The sequence below is a fragment of the Neovison vison genome, chromosome 1 (assembly GCF_020171115.1).
Source record: "Neovison vison isolate M4711 chromosome 1, ASM_NN_V1, whole genome shotgun sequence".
In the NCBI taxonomy this organism is placed as follows: Eukaryota; Metazoa; Chordata; class Mammalia; order Carnivora; family Mustelidae; genus Neogale; species Neogale vison.
Genome location: NC_058091.1, coordinates 149,549,876 through 149,566,753, shown reverse-complemented (window position 1 = coordinate 149,566,753; position 16,878 = coordinate 149,549,876). Strand labels below are relative to the sequence as shown.

General features: G+C 49.6%; 1 long non-coding RNA gene and 1 other non-coding gene across 2 annotated transcripts; one reads left to right on the top strand and one right to left on the bottom strand.

Moving 5' to 3' along the window:
- Positions 1 to 165: 165 nt before the first annotated feature.
- On the top strand, positions 166 to 239 carry TRNAF-GAA. The gene has a single exon. It is a non-coding gene; the product is annotated as a tRNA-Phe (tRNA).
- A 14,966-nt stretch (positions 240 to 15,205) lies between these two features.
- Positions 15,206 to 16,599, bottom strand: LOC122900409. Its single transcript, XR_006383223.1, has 2 exons — positions 16,202 to 16,599; positions 15,206 to 15,905 (listed from the first exon to the last, which is right to left on the bottom strand). It is a non-coding gene; the product is annotated as an uncharacterized LOC122900409 (long non-coding RNA).
- Between the last annotated feature and the right edge of the window lie 279 nt (positions 16,600 to 16,878).

Genomic DNA, 16,878 nt, shown 5'->3' with positions numbered 1-16,878 from the left:
TCCTGTTCGTCATGGAAGCCTCGTCCCAAGGCGGAAAGGCCGCCGGACTGACCCTGGGCTCCCTGCGCGTGCTCGTGCGCCGCGTGTCCGGCGACCACCCACCGCGCCGCGCGTGGGACGAGCCGGCGACCAAGTCATCTGCGTTGTTGCGGGGCCGGGGGCGGAGCCGAAATAGCTCAGTTGGGAGAGCGTTAGACTGAAGGTCTTAAAGGTCCCTGGTTCGATCCCGGGTTTCGGCAGGAGGCGGCCGTCTTTTGGAGCCTGGAGCCGTGAAAATACGGAATCTGCCTACAAATACGGAAATATTCCTCGACCGGAGCGAAAGCGCGGCCTTTTTCCCAAACAGAGAAGGCCCGGGAAGACTGTGCGGTACGAGGGTGGCCCCGGGGCAGGGGCGCGCAGCTCCGAGCGGGAGGCCGCGGGCTCGCGGGGACGCGCCGCATCTCGGGCTCCGGCCTCGGGCCCCGCCCGCCCGCCCTGGGCTCCCCCGCGCGGACCCGCCGGTCTCGCTCGCACGGAGCTTCCCCGGCGGCCGGGAGCCGCCCGGTCGTTCTGACCCCACCCCCGCCCCCAGGCCCCTGCGCGCGGGGCGGGTGCTCCGGGGAGCCGGGCCGGGAAGGTCCCCGCAGGACGCCGCTCCGCACGTGCCTTCAGCCGGCGGCGCTGAGTAGGACCCCGCAGCTCCGACGCGCCACGGAGGCCCGCCGGGGGGACGGCAGGGCGGGGGCCGGGCCGCGGAGCCGCCGGACTGAACCCCGCGGGCCGGCTGCAGGGCGGCGGGAGGGGAGGGACAGGACCCTGCCCCGGCCTCCCTCCTCCTCGTTCTCCGGCTCTGCGCACATCCCAGTCTCGCCGTCGTCGTACTCGAAGCAGCAGTGCTCCCTCTTCCCAGGACGCCCTCCCCGCTGTTCTGCCCTGCCTGTGATCGCTCTCCCTTCGCTGCCTGCCTTCAGAGTCCACAACGTCTAACCGTCCGTCTTCAGACGGCAGAGACAGACCACAAGCCCTCCTGTCCTGCCCTCATGACTCTGGCCCAGGCGCGCCTTCCACCCACCACCAAGCTTGTTGCGGGAAGAGCTTTTGTCTCCGCTCCTTTCCTTCCTGGGTCGCTCATCCACAGGCGCGGCTTCCAGTCCCAGGAGAATAGGACCCTCCACTTCCCAGCCTTCAAATGCCGTGATTCTTGGTGGTCCTAAAGTCAATTGTGTGCAGGCTGCAAAGCACAGACAATTCTTCCCTCCCGGAGCAGTTCCTGTGCTTCTCTGGCGGCTCCTAATGATGACGGAGCCCGAGGCTGGCTGAAGACAAAGCAAAAGCTGGCGCCTTGCACCCCCTTCTCCCTCTCTCCATCCGCTCCCCCTCTGTCATGTGTGTAGCATCCCTCAGGCAGCCCTGACTGCCATGAACAATAAGCAAATAGTTAACTTGCAGAGCTCACAGTCCTGCTAGACAGGAGTCTCCCTTGGCTTGCAAATGTCCTAAATTGCACTAACAAAGACCATTGATAGCAGGATTGTGACATCCCACGAAAAAGTCTCCCAACTATCTTCATGTTAATGGCTGGTCTAAAGACAACATTGATCAAGCCACAGGGCAAGGCCTGCGGTAGGCCTGGGACATCCAGGGACCTTGTAGGCCCTCTTTAGCGTTTGAAAACTCCACTGAAACCTCCCTTCCCCTTCCCTTCCCCCAGCCGCAGGTACACAACCTGCCATCGCTCACAACCCAGGCCAGCAGCTCTGCCTGCCCACGGGTCCTGTCCCCGTGCTTTAATAAACCACCATTTTGCACCAAAGATGGCTCAAGAATTCTTTCTTGGTCATCGGCTCCGGAACTCAGCCCACCGAACCTAGGTTCTAGAACTTCATCACTGCCACTCTTCTCTGCGCTCCGGCCCTCTGTCTCTGACTGTCCTCTCCCCCTCTTGTATGGACCCTTTAGGAATGGCTTCTTTTCAGCTCCTGAACTCCATCTTCTTTGAATTAAATCTTTAATTGTTAGACAACTGTAGATGCACATGCAGTTATAAATAATACAGAGATTTCAACTAGGACCCCTTTACCTCGGGGTCCCCACTGGTGACATCCTGCCAAGCGTCAGAGCACCAGCACTTCCAGGATACTGATTCTGAGAAAGTCAAGGTACAAAACCCATCCTTCACCACCATCACGGATCCCCGATTTAACCTTTCCTAGCCACATCCACTTTGCTCCTGCCCCTCTCCCCCATGTGGCAACCCCTGATCTGCTTTCCATGTCCATAGCTTGGCAGTTTCAAGAGTGGGGTGTAAGTGGATTCGCCCAGCATGTCCCCTGTTGAGATGTGGAGGTGGGCTTTGGCTCTCACTGTAGTTCTCTGGGGATCTGCCCAGGTTTTCCAGGGCAGGCTTCCCTTCCTTCCTCTTGATGAGTCCTGTTCTGTGCTATGCATTTACCACTGTGAACATCCTCTCACTGAGAGACATCGGGGTGCTTTCCAGAGTTTTACTATTGTGAATAAAGCTGTTGTAGACCACTGTGTACAGGGTTTTCTTGTTTTCTTTTATTTTTGTAAACACCAGCCTTCGTTTCTCTGGAATAAATACTCAGGAGTGCGACTGCTGGGCGGTATGGTACTTGAGTGTTTGGTTTTTAAAGAAACTGCCCAGCAGCTTTCCAGAGAGCCTGCGCGGCTTCAGACCCCATCGGCCACGTGCACAGCCGCAGCCCCACCCGGCTGGCAGGAGCTGTTTCAGCCACTCTGATAGACAGACGATGGCGTGTCCTTGTGCTTGTGATTTGCCTTTCCCTAGTGGCTAATGATGTTGAAACCTTTCTCAGCTGCCTATTTGCCATCTCTGTATCTTCTTTGGTGAGATCTCTCTTCAGGTCTTTTGTCCAATCCGATAAGAACATTCACATCCGGGTTTTTGTGTGAGAAGTCTCTGAAAAAACCCATTGCAAATCTGTGCTGGATTATACAGTCCTCACACAGTGCAATTCCTCCATAGCAGCATTTACAAAATGTGATACAGTCTTACTGTTTCAGGAAAGGCCCAGGGCAGAATGCAGAAATCCCGAGGATAGTAGGTGAGTAAGAAGAGTTTCTTCCAGTCCCAACTGACTACACTGCCCTTCCCCGCAGGCAAAACCTAAATGCCAACCATAGGATAGTGTTAAAAAAAAAAGGCCCAAAATGGAGTCACTTAGGCTAAGCCCCATGTCACCAAACCAAGACTTAAGGACAGTTTTGGCTCTCCCAGAAATGGAATCTTAAACTAATCATTTGAGAATCTCCTGATGGGCACTAGTGAGGTAGCCTGCCTGAGAGACACCCGACCATCCCCCACAGAAGTCAGCCTTCCCAGAGGAGAAGGGGCCAGAGGGTCTTAACTGGTGGATGACCTCACCTTCCTTCGTGAGGCCGGAGAAGGCACATGCAACAGATTATCTCTTTGGTACAAATCAGAAAATTCCACACCGACCTGTTAAGACTTTCATTTCTGGGAGAGGTGGACACTGTAGTCAGGTTAGGTGACTTGGCCTAAATGACACCATCTGGATCCTGGGGTTTTCATTTTTAACAATGATAAATATATATTCAGTCTTTGTGGTGTTCCTGGTGCAGAGCTCCCACAGTCCTTGGAATTTCCTCAGTGAGGAGAGCCACAGGGGTGCCTTTGTTATGTTAATGAGTGACTTAGGAAAGCTCTAGGTCCTCTGCGGAAGGACACCGGTTGCCAGGGAAACCAACCTTGAAAATTACTAGTTACTGGTTCAACTAGACCTGAGGAGAGAGTCAAAGGTGCACAGGCTGAGAGAAAGGAGACCTACGTTGTGTAATAGCCCGGGAGACTGACCCGACGGTCAAACCCTATGGCCCAGTCCCAGTGGATCTGAGCTCACCTAATGGAATGTCACTGAAGCGACCCTGTGACAGTTCTGCTGGACAAGACAGTTAGTGAGGCTCTAATAGGAGGCCAGCAAGGAGGAGGCCACGACCAGCTGTGGGGAAGGTCAGAGGCCGGTCCTGGCAGGCTCCAAAACAAAGCAGCAAGAAACTGGATTAACCCAGACAGGCCCAGGATGGCTGACAAGCAAAGTAGGAGCAACGCAGGCGGCAGTTCCCGTCTCCCCTGATTGTGCTACATTAACATACTAAAATCTCCTCCCTAGGGTGCCATGATTAGAAACCCCTAACCAAATGGGGGGAGGGGGAAATAACCAGAAGAAAAGCATGTGAGCTTGTTTTCCAGAAATCCGTCGTCTCAGGTAATGACTATTCTGCCCCCTTGTGAACAGCTATTCATGAAAGAAAGCAGCCCAAACCCCAGGGAGGGCAGCTCTCTGTCCCATGAGCTGCCTGCTCTCAGGTCTGCAGACAATAAACTTTCTTGCCAGGGCGCCTGCGGGGCTCAGTCCTTAAGCATCTGCCTTCAGCTCAGGTCATGATCCCAGGGGCCTGGAATCGAATTGAGTCCTGCTTCGGGCTCTCTGCTCTGCGGAGAGCCTGCTTCTCCCTGGTGTCCCCCCTGCTTCCCCCTGGTGTCCCCCCTGCTTCTCCCTGGTGTCCCCCCTGCTTGTGCTGTCTCTGTCCCTCAGGCAACAGTTCATAAGCACTCTCGCAGCTTCTAACCCGGTGTCTGGAAAGCTCCCTCCTGGACAGCTCCCCCGGAGAACTCAGTGACCAGACGGCGGGAAAACCAAGCCTCGAGGAGAGGCCCGGGCACCCTGGGCAGCAGCCTCCGCTGAGCTCCGAGCACATCATGAGCAGATGAGGAGCGTCCGCCGGTCCCAAGAGCGGGCCCTTCAGGACACAATCAAGCCCTGCGGGCTGGAGTTCTTGGGGACACCCCGGGGCCCAGCTCCGAAGTCGGCTGTGGTCTCCCCGTGCTGAAATCCAGGCGATGGCGGGCTGCATCCCTCTCCGGGACGCTTGCGGAACCCGGGTCTTTCCTGCGCGCGGGAAGCGGGTGGCCGGTCCGGCTCGCACAGGCTGCTGGCGGCCGTGCTCGCGGGAGCCATCAGTCGTGGCCTTCCGACATCTCACCTTTTCCGGCTCTCTGCTTCCCCCGCCACTTTCAAGGACTCCCGTGACTACGATCATCTCGTGTCTCAAAGTCCTCAACCTTCCCGTCTGCAGCGTTCCTTTGGTCCGTGCCATTCACAGGTCCCACAATTCGTGGGTGTCCGCGGGGAGCATCACCCTGCCCACCGCAAGCCACTCCGCTTCGGAAATCTTCGTTACGTTGTGGTAGATCGTCAGAACACCGGTGAGCTCTACCCTGACAAGGCTCAAGACTTCGGGCTTGACCTCAGAGCCTCTCGGAGCCAGAGAAGTGTCTGAACACGGAGTCAGCAGAGCCGGTATTGTCGCGCCAGCATGTGCAAGGGCGACCACAGCCAGCATGCAGGGAGCCGTTACACAAATCATGCAATAATGACCCACTTGGACGGATGAATTCCAGAAAGGCAGCTCTCGGGCCTGATGAAGTTCCAGAAGGGGAAAGGCTGCCTCTCTTCAAAGACTCACCGCTCGGCTCGCAGGGCTCCGGCGGACCTCAGTCCCCCTGCCCCGGCCCCACCGGTGTCTTGCAGGGCACCTCCTGGGAGAAACGGCGCAGGACGCACAAGAATAGAAGCCAAGAAAGCAGACTGGAGGAAAGGCCCGGGGAGGAGGTGCAGGAGGACACAAATCTGGCAGCGAGAGAAGGAAGACCGATCCAGGGAGTACAGAAAAGGGAGAATTCCCTGGACTCGTGGATTCCCAGGACTGGCAGAGTGTGGCAGGTACGACCGAGCCGGCACGCTGGCACGTGGACCCCCCAAGGTCAGCATGATGGGGTCCGGAGCCGGAGGAGAGGAAGCCAGCAGAGCTGATGAGGCCGTGTCGCCGGGAATCAGCTCCTAAACCCACTGGAGCATTGGCTCGGAATGGGGGTCCCAGCAGGGGAGAGGACAGGGGAGGAGACTGAGAAGAAAAAGGAGGAGAAAAAAAAAAAGGATATGAAGATGGTAACAGGAAAATATCTCAGGATAAAATCTAGGCGTCTTTTTGTCAAAAGGAGAGAAATTTTTTTCTTTTTTTTTTAAAGATTTTTTTTTTTTTAAATTTATTTGACAGATCACGAGTAGGCAGAGAGGCAGGCAGAGAGAGACAGAAGGAGGAGGCAGGTTCCCTGCCGAGCAGAGAGCCCGACGCTGGGACTCGATTCCAGGACCCTGAGATCATGACCTGAGCCGGAGGCAGAGGCTTTAACCACTGAGCCACCCAGGCGCCCAAAAGGAGAGAAATCTTAACGCGTCCCTTAATCTGAGAACTGTGGTTTCCTCCTGCTTACAAACCAGTTTCGGTACATTTGCCCGGATCGCTCTGTCAGGACCCGAGCTGCCTGTACTTCTCACCCTCTCCAGGTATATGTGAAACTCGTGAGAAAAAATCCTGCCACCCTGTCTTCCTTTCCCGCTGCTGCACAGGACACACCGCGGACTTGCCAAACCTTGTTGAGCAAACGGGGTCTAGGTGTGCACACGGGGTGTGGGTTCCCTCAGCCTTTCTGCCCATCCCACCCCATGCCCCCCTAGGCTTTTCATTTCTAAAGATTATTTCCTTTCCCTTCCTGCCCTGATGTATCTCAAACTTTTCTACTGGGATCCATAATTAGAAATACCATTCACATCACAACCCTCACTTACTTGTAATGACGCCGACATTTTGGACTCAATTCTCCTTCACCTAAATGAAGTTCTAGTTCTGATCCACTGACATGATTTCCTGACACACAAAGGCATCATAACCTGTGATTTGAAAAACACACAATCATTGACCTTACACTTATTTTAAATTTCCAGTAGCAGCCCAAGATGCGCATTTCAACTGTACCTTATACTGACCACTTCTGGTCTTTTTAGCTCTTTTTCTCTTGCCCACTGGCAAATGATTTAATGCATCTCCTTCCTCCTCAGCTCTTTCCCTCTTTCCTTATGCAGCCGCGATCTCATGGGCCAGCGCCGGCATTACTAACTTGGATAGCCTTCGTGTCCTTCGGCCCACTCCCGACCGCTGGTCAAATCAAACACAGCACCACTTTCTCCAAAATCTCCGTGTCCTCGTGGGTAGAGAATCCCTCTAACCGTGCTCCTCTCTTTAACCCGCATCTCCTCTCTTTGAACCAAACCTCAGCCTCCACTCCACAAACCCAGCCGAGTCCAAGCAGACTCCATCTTGAGAATCTTGGTGGGTTCGTCTTCGGTTTGCTCTGCTTCTCAGGAGCATCGGGCCCAGTCGCTATTTCCTCTTTATGCAAACGCATTCTTCACTTGGCTTCTGGAACACCCCGCCCTCTGTTTTCTCTCTACTTCATTGTAGTTCCTCCTGAAAGACTCCACATATAGACACCCCCCCCCAGCCATTGATTAACTAACTGCTTCTTGGCTTTTCTGTAATCGCTCGCCCTTCCCCTGTTAGACCCCTCCCCCAGTTAATTGTTTAACCACTCCCTTGCCTTTCTGTAACCACTTGGCTTTTAGGGGGTGATACTGGTCTCCTGTTTCAACAGGATACTTTATGTGCATAGTCATGTAGGCAAGGGGGGTCGCCTAGGTACGTGGGCCTAGTCACGTAGGCAGGATGTTTCTCTGCTGAGTAATAAGATCCAACTCCCCCTCCTCACTCCCCCTCCCCACCTTTCTCTTCACGCGCCGGGGTCCTTCAAAGCCAATCTACAAACACCGAGTATGCCTTACATTCAAACCAGCCAATAAGAACCTTGTAACTATGTTTCTGCTTCTGTACGTATGCTTTCGCTTCCCCAAACCCCATAAAAAGGCCCTGAACAAAGGGCTGGCGCGCGAGTCTTCCTAAGACTTGATCGCCCGCAGGTACCTGTGTCAACTCAATAAACCTCGTGCTGTTTGCATCTGATCAGTGGACTCGGCTTGGTTTTTGGGTCCGGGGGTCTCCTCCTGAGAAGGGGTCCATTCCGGGGTGCTTGGAGCCCCGGGGGATCTTTCATTTGGGGGCTCGTCCGGGATACGAGACCCCCCACCCAAGGACCACCGACCCACTGTCAGGAGGTAAGCTGGCCAGCACTCTATTCGTTGTGTCTGTTCGTTGCGTCTGTGGCTGCGTCTGAACCTGTTACTTGTGAATTTGCGCATGCGTTTGGTTTGGGGTTCGATCGGATCCATTTGTATTTGGCGAGGGCCAGAAGGAGCTGACGGGCTCGGACTTCTCCCTCGCAGCCCTGGAAGACGTTCCAGAGGCGTTTGTAGTCCCGCCGGACGGGACATTTGAGTATTTGCGCATGCGTTTGGTTTGGGGTTCGATCGGATCCATTTGTATTTGGCGGGGGCCAGAAGGAGCTGACGGGCTCGGACTTCTCCCTCGCAGCCCTGGAAGACGTTCCAGAGGCGTTTGTAGTCCTCCCGGGCGGGACATTTGAGTCCTTCGGGACATTTGGGCCCTGGTGCAGCGGGGCATTTGGAGCTCAGCCTGTATCAGAGAGATACGTGGCCTTGGTTGGAGAGGGGGAATCCGGACCCCCAGGATCTCCACTTGAGTTTTTGCTTTCGGTTTTGTACCGAAATCGCGCAGCGTCCTTCTTGTTAACTGTTTTGTGTGTCTTACTTATTGTCCTTGGTGTTTTCTTTGACTCTAAAATGGGGCAAACACTTACCACCCCCTTAAGTCTCACTTTAGGTCACTGGAGAGATTCTGAGTTTCTCCTAATAGATGTGGGGGTTTCTCCCTCACTCACTTCCCATGTTAATGGCTATAACTGGAACCAACGGGTTGGTCTAACTCGAGACAGAGACCATAAGGAATATTCCCAAGCAGCTGCCGAAACTCTCTTTGTTTCGGGGAAGTTTCCCTGTGTTCTCTGGCCCGACTTGGACTGCTTAACCCCTCCCCCCTTGCTGGTGGAAAAGCATGGCATCTGCTCCTCTATTGGGGCAAAGAAATGACTAAACTGATGGTTAATTGTCTGTCTCAAAGTTCTAATGGGTAATTGCTGAAGTAGCTTTCAAAGTCTTTGGTAACCTGAAAGTTTTAAAGTTTTGGTTGGATGACAAATGGAATTAAATTATGGACATCTAGGTCTTAAAGGATAAAATGCTAAGTCGTTAATTACTGGATGTAGGTTTGTGCTTTTGATTTCTCAACTGCAAAGAAGCTAAGAGTATTTAAATCTGTTGGTAAACGTGTTTTGCACCTAACTGTTTCATAAATTTGACATCTTAAGATTTCTGTTCTAACAGTTCGCAATTGGTTAATACTTAGTCTTAACTAGAGATTAAGGAGTTTCTAAGACCATCAAATTCTGCTTAGTGTAACTAAAACTGATAAAAATAAGGAAAACTCTATAAAAAAGTAGGTGATATGTAAAAAAAGATTTAAGGAATGGGAATACATTTTGTTGAAGGTTAGGGAAGGTAATTTTGTCCTCAATAAAATGGTTGTTTGAAAGAAAATGGCTTGGGACAAAACCTGAATGCAAAGGAAAGATGTAAAAGGTTTGTGAAGGGAAATCTTCAGAAAAGGAATTTTAGATATGGTCAGGACAGACTAAAAAAAAAGAAAAACAGCCTCCAAGGTGATTTAATACTCTCCTGACCTGCCTCCACATAGATTATACTTCCAAGTATAAGGGCCATTTGGCCTTGAGAGATTAAGAAAGCAGCCCAACCTTGAGAGACTGCAAAAACACCCGGTTGCCATCCTCCATTGCCTGTAACCATAGAAATTCACTCTAATCTGTAAAGAATAAAAAGGGAGATTGATCACCTCCCATTAGCCAGAGATACCCAAAAGGGAGGGTATCCAACCTGTTTGAATCTGAAGAGTGCCTGACTGTGTAAATCTGTCTGTACGGCTTCACTGCTTCGGCTACGGAGTCTGAGTGGGCTGCACCCTGAGTCTCGCAGGGCGTCATATGGCAGAACGGTCATCTACTCCACGGAGTAGCCTGGTCTAGGGTTTATTCGGACAGGCCTTAGCTAAAACGCTCCTAAGTTCCTGTGGGGAATGCGAGCAGGACAGCAGGGGAAAGATCCCCCTCCCTTGTCTGCGACATCATTCATGATGGGAGAAAAACCCAGAAAACTCCTATCTTAAGACTGCACACTTAAAAATAAAATTAAAAAGGGAAAAGACACTGGTATAAAAAAAAAAAAAAAAAGCTGATTTTCTTTGTTTAAAAGGACAAAGTTTTCTTAGATTAATTGATCAGATAAGAGAATGTAAATGGTTTTCTCTTTGCCAGCCCAGAAAACCCAGTCTCTATGTTTTGTTTTATCACGTGTTTAACATCCCTAATTATATTTAGGCATGTGCTTTAAAACTTTCTAAGATTTTAGCAATTGTTGACAAGATTTAAACCAATGATAAACCTTGGGTTACATTTGGGAAAATGCTATAATTATTCTAGAGATTCTATACATTTCCTAAAGTTTTAAATGTTTTAAAAGATCATCGCTTGATATTATAATTACAGAAATGTTATGTGTCACAGAAGTAACCTGATTTCCTTGTCAGCTAAATTGTAAACTCTTGTCTCATCAGCTCTAACCATATCCATTCTGAGTTTTTGTCATTTATAATTGTTTTAATTCTCTTCTAAATGAGTTTTATCTTCAAGGAGATTCATATAAAGGACTTTCAAGACAAATAGATATTTGATATACTTGAAAACCCTAAAACTAAAATGGGTAAGAATTTCCAAAACTAACTAAAGGTGCATTCACCAGATTTAATAACATGGGACTAAATGGACTACAAGATTATAGTGTTATGTCTCTTAATGTTTTGTCTTGTTTTAGACATTGCAGCTTCTCTAATGTTTGCTCTTCCAGACTTGGGATACTTTTTCTTAAGTTATCTATAACTCACAGAGATGTAAAAGTGCTCAAGGCATTCAACTTTTCTCTCTATCTGAACCCTCTGAAACCAAAAGGTCTCAGTAAGTATTCTTTCTTCCATGGCAATCAGTCATTTGCATAAGTTCAATAAGAATCTGTTCTCCTTGTAACAGGACAGCATTGGAAACTGGTTATTTTACCAAGGCTTTGACTGGAATGTCATATTTGAAAAGACTCGGATATGACCAGACAGTTTAAAGGAACTAAGGTTGACTTTATGAAACCTGGAGCCATAAAGCCCCTTGGGACTATTGGCCTGATACCTTGTTTACAGAGTTCCCAGCAGCCTCACCAGGTGAGTAAAGAATGTCACTCCTTGGTAGGTGCAGAATCTCATGAAGAGGCATATGCCCAAATCGACAGGTATTGCAGGCATGCCTGATGGCAAGTATGTGGCTTGGCTTCTGGCCTGGAGAGGCTACTAGAAGTTCAACCTAGAGATTCCTTATAAGAAGTTCCAGCAAAGCAGATTCTAAAAGATCTATATGATCACACTCAACTGTTCTTGCTGAGCTTATGTAAATAATGGGCCAAGTTTGTTAAAACTGGACTTGTTTCACAAGTGACTTAGTCCTGATTTGGCTATCTCTGTAAATGAGGGTTATCTTAGAGAGAAAAATTATATTTTAATAACACACCTTTATGGATATTAAATTCTAGATTCGATTGTCTTTAAATGTTTGTTTACCTAAGCTAAACAATTTGAGGTAAACTTCAGAGAAGTTACACAATAGCTTCTTTAATCAATCTTATTATCTTGTGGGTATATTAACAAGACCCCACGGCACATGATTAAACAACTGGAAAATGGGATTGATTCCCCTATAATTGTATAACTTAACTAACACCTTGTTTGTGGCTGGGATAATGAAATTGCCTAAAGGCCAGCCTATTGCACTCCATAGGATTAACTATGGACTTATAGAGATAATGGATGACCCCACTTTCTTTATGATTAGATCGGATGATGCATGGGGAACTCCCCTTATCTCTTGACAAGTTTTCTCACTTGCCAGTGATCCTCTGTAATCAGGATATTGTTAAGGCTGGACCACTCAAAGGTCTTCTTATTGGTTTCATCCCTTAGTCATATTTATCCTAGAGGCCACCTCTGTTGAGGTGCAATTGCAAACAGATGCTTTAGCGAAACCTAAAACAGCCCCTAACTAATGAGTTCACATCAGGTCCAGATTTTTCTTAGAATTCAAAGGCCACCAAAAAATGATAAAGGCCGACTAATTAAATATTGGGCTATACTTACAGATATGCCAAATGAATGACAGTTTACTGATGACAATAGTTTTCATAGGAAAAAAAAAAAGAATAAGAAAAGCTAGGTATACTGTAGTGCTCACTAGCACTTTCCAATTGCCAAAGCCTAAGAATTAATATTTATACTGACTCCAAATATGCCTTCCTGGTACTACATGCCCATGGAGCTATTTGGAAGGAAAGGGGATTGCTATCAAGCCATAACTCCCCAATCAAATATGAGCCTAAGTTACAAAACCCTCCTTAACTTACTAAGGATGGTGTATATCAAATCTGGGATGCATATCTGTGGCTTACACCCACGATTGGACGGCTCAGTCAGAAGGCAGTTTTATGCTGGGAACAAAGAAATCATACGAGTGATACTTGGGCAAAGAACGCACGATATCTAGGATGGCTATCACTAGAAATGTGTTCCCAAGTAACAGTACTCCAGGCTACTGACTGGTTTGCTACTGACTGGGCAAGGCGACCTGGCATTAGATGGCCAGCTCCAAATGGAACCCAGTGGATATGTGAAACAAACCTGTGGCCCTGGCTTCCTCCAGGGTGGATAGGTCGCTGTACCTTAGGATTTGCCTGGATTCATAGGCGCATTACTAAAACCATTACAACTCCAGCTAGTCTCCCCAACTTAAAACAAAGATGGATGCGATCTATTTTTTTTAAATGGTATAATCACTTAGCATCCATTTTTGTTCCATCTTTGTGACTAGAGGATGTCATGTGGCATATATGTAATTCTCAAGACAGAATGTTGTGTGTATATCCCAGACTATCACAAAAATGTCACAGGATTAATAAAGGATATGAATGCCCAGATTAAAGCTCTACAAGATCCTTCTCTCTCTCTCAGCAATTGGTTAGCTTACTGGTTTGGAGGAGGACTGTAGCCAAATCTCCTTTTTGGGCTTCTCATTCTTATTGCCTTATTAGCCTTAATATGTTGCTTTGTTCGCTGTTTCTCTACTTGGTGCCGAGACTCCATCGCTGCAATGACTTCACCACGACAGATGATCCTTACCATGCGCAAAGATACTTTTTCACTGTCAGCACTGGATTCAGCTGCCTCCGCCTTTTGTAACTCCCCTATACATTCCTCCACTGATCAATGTTGACCTGAGTAGGTAGGGACAGCTCTACGCCCCTATTCAGCAGGAAGAAGTTACAGAAGATAAGACCTTCCACCTTCAACCACCTTAAAGATTTAAGGGTCAAAATTGTTCAGGAGGCTGGCTGAAGAGGGAGCAGGGGCTGGCGCCTTGCACCCCCTCTCCACCCCTCCCCTTGATAATATGTATGACATTTCACAGGCACCCCTGACTGCCCTGAAAAAAGAACAAATGTTTATATTGCAGAGATCACAGTCTTGTAAGGCAGGAGTCTCCCTTTGTTTGCAAATGTCCTTAAAATTTACAACAAAGAAGTTACCTTATCAATAGCCCAATTTCCAAAGACACATAACTCAGTTCCTCAAGCCCATCTGCAAGCCCTGCAGCTAGTACACCCTAACATCTGCAAGCTAGCAATGGGAACCCCAGCCAATTAGGACATAGAAAATTACTTTGACCGCCTTCACAACCATCCCCCCTGGGGGCAACTCGGGTTAAATCCTTGGGGAAGCTATGGGGACTGAAGTCAACAAAGTATGTTAAGAACACTTATGCCCCGGGTTTCACAGACCCAGAGAGTGGACCTACTGTAGTGGGACATCCCACTTTTATAGTCGCTATTGGGGCTGCGAAACCACTGGTGACACAGCAATATCAGCTAATTCGACAGACCAGATCCCAAACTGACCTGGTACAGGACCAGAGCGAATGGATATAAGATTCTATCCATGATAAAGAAAAAGGGGGGAATGAAAGACTCCACATATAGACACCCCCCCCCAGCCATTGATTAACTAACTGCTTCTTGGCTTTTCTGTAATCGCTCGCCCTTCCCCTGTTAGACCCCTCCCCCAGTTAATTGTTTAACCACTCCCTTGCCTTTCTGTAACCACTTGGCTTTTAGGGGGTGATACTGGTCTCCTGTTTCAACAGGATACTTTATGTGCATAGTCATGTAGGCAAGGGGGGTCGCCTAGGTACGTGGGCCTAGTCACGTAGGCAGGATGTTTCTCTGCTGAGTAATAAGATCCAACTCCCCCTCCTCACTCCCCCTCCCCACCTTTCTCTTCACGCGCCGGGGTCCTTCAAAGCCAATCTATAAACACCGAGTATGCCTTACATTCAAACCAGCCAATAAGAACCTTGTAACTATGTTTCTGCTTCTGTACGTATGCTTTCGCTTCCCCAAACCCCATAAAAAGGCCCTGAACAAAGGGCTGGCGCGCGAGTCTTCCTAAGACTTGATCGCCCGCAGGTACCTGTGTCAACTCAATAAACCTCGTGCTGTTTGCATCTGATCAGTGGACTCGGCTTGGTTTTTGGGTCCGGGGGTCTCCTCCTGAGAAGGGGTCCATTCCGGGGTGCTTGGAGCCCCGGGGGATCTTTCATTCCTTTATTTCCTTCTCTTCCCAATCTCTACATTTTGGAGTTCTCCAGGGCTCTGACCTGAGTTCTCGTCTATTCTGTACCTGCACCCTCTGCCTGCCCGAGCTCACTGATCACGTGACTGTAGGTACTGTCTACACCCTGATGATTCCCACGACTTACGCCTCCAACCCCATTTCCCACTGAGCACAGCCATGGATGGGACTGCCATCTCCACTGAAGGGCCAAAAGGCGCGAACGGGCTCACAGAGGCCTTGATCTCCTCCCCAGCCCGCAGACCTGCTCCTTCTCCAGTTCTCCTCATCTTGATAAAAGCACAGCAGGAATTTGAACTTGTGAAATAAAACGTGGATTTAAATAAGTTACACTTTTAGTAAAGAAATGAAGAAAGTCCTTTCCTGGGACCATTGTTTTTTCTTTCTGAAGCAATCTTATTTCCACCAAAAAATGAGTCTTGTGTGTGTGTGTGTGTGTGTGTGTGTAAGCCTTTGTCACAATCTACGTCACATACCATTAAACAATGTTGGAGAAAGAGCATACACATTTCTGTTTTACTGTGGTCTTTTTCACAATCCTCATTCTCCAAGTGTTTCCAAATTCAAGAAAGACATTCTTTTTATCCCCTACTTTGGAAGTAAAGATTTTACAGAAGGCCAATGTTTTAACCTTTTTCCTACAGCCCACAACAATGAGAGCTATCATTGAGACACACACCTAAGAAGGCTATTTCCTTCCATTTCTATAAAGTCAGAAATCTCATTAGTGCATATGCACATTTTGAAGAAAGTAAACAGTGACCATAAAGCTCCATAAATCATGACAGCCTCAATCATGAGTCAACAAACATTTGTTTTTAGCAGCGCTGCCTATAAGATGCATGGGACATTCACCAGATAATATCTTCTCATTTTCTTTGGTAAAAAATTTATCGGCTAAAGGGAATTTGGAGCAAGTTCCCGTTTGTATTTGAACAAGATACCAACAATCATTTGTTTTATGTGTCTCATAGTTTCATTAAGTGTACACACTGATCAGGAAGAAGGTTTTCCGTGCTCTGCACCAAGTAAAAGTAGGTCGGAGCTGGGGAGTGGGGGTTGTGCTGCTGCTGCTGTATTTTGACACAGACTCAAGTCGACATCATATTGCAGAGAGCAGTCATCTGACGTTATACTGTCGAGAGGAGGTCGTCTGACGTCATATTGCAGAGAGCAGGTCGTCTGCTGGAATCAGCTCCTTCCTGCAAGAGGCCAATAGGCGGTATGGAAATGCTGGGTTGTTTGTCCACTCAACCTCCGAATCAGGAAATAGAACCACCAGTAAGATAATGCGTGGGTGCTTTCTAGTATTAGACCCAGCGCTATTTTCAACCGAGTGTTGGTGTCATTTGGGGAGAGAAAAAAATCCTTGATTCAGAATGTCGTGGACTTGTAGGTTCAGTTTCCCTGTGCAAGTCCACACTTCCTTCTCCCCCAGGTCACACCCCAAACCCTCTTCTGCGTACTGTGCCTTCCCCTCATCCACATCCCTCTGTACCTGGTCGTCCATCCGGCCTTGAAATAACACAGTGGCTTCGACCTCTTCGGTGACGTCTGGGCCGTGCTGGCGTTCCTATGGCAATCGCTCTCATTTTCCCGATCTAAACCCCGAGACACTGCGGTCACGGGGCTCACAGGGAAAACAACGAAACGCGCTGCGCGGGGACAGCGGAAGTGCAGACTTGCCCCACCCCGAGGCCGCGGTCCCACCGCGGGTCAATCGCGCCGCCATCGGAACTCGTTACGCTGCACGACTTGAACTCAGAGCGCAGCGGTTCATCTCCAGGCAGAACCACGCCGGGTTCTTGGCGCAGCGAAGTCACCGAGGGCGGCCCCGGCGAACCACAGACCAGGGCTCGCGGGACAGGCAGGGAGGCCGGCGACGGCAGGTGCAGAACCGGGACGACACAGGGCAGGCGCCCTTGACAGCCCGGGGTTGACTGGAGGGGCGAGGCCGTGCAGGAGGTGACACCCCTGCGCGCTGAGCTCCGAACCGAGGGGATCTCCCTCCTCCCGGCCCGCACCCCAGCCCGAGCTCTGGCGCACCTCGACTTGCGCTCCGGACGCCTCCCCCTGGGGACGGTTCACAGCCCCGCGGGTCCCCGGGCCGGACGCCGGCGGCCCCTGGATTTGGGGCTGTCTCCTGAAACGGAGGGCCGCAGGCTGCAGGAGGGA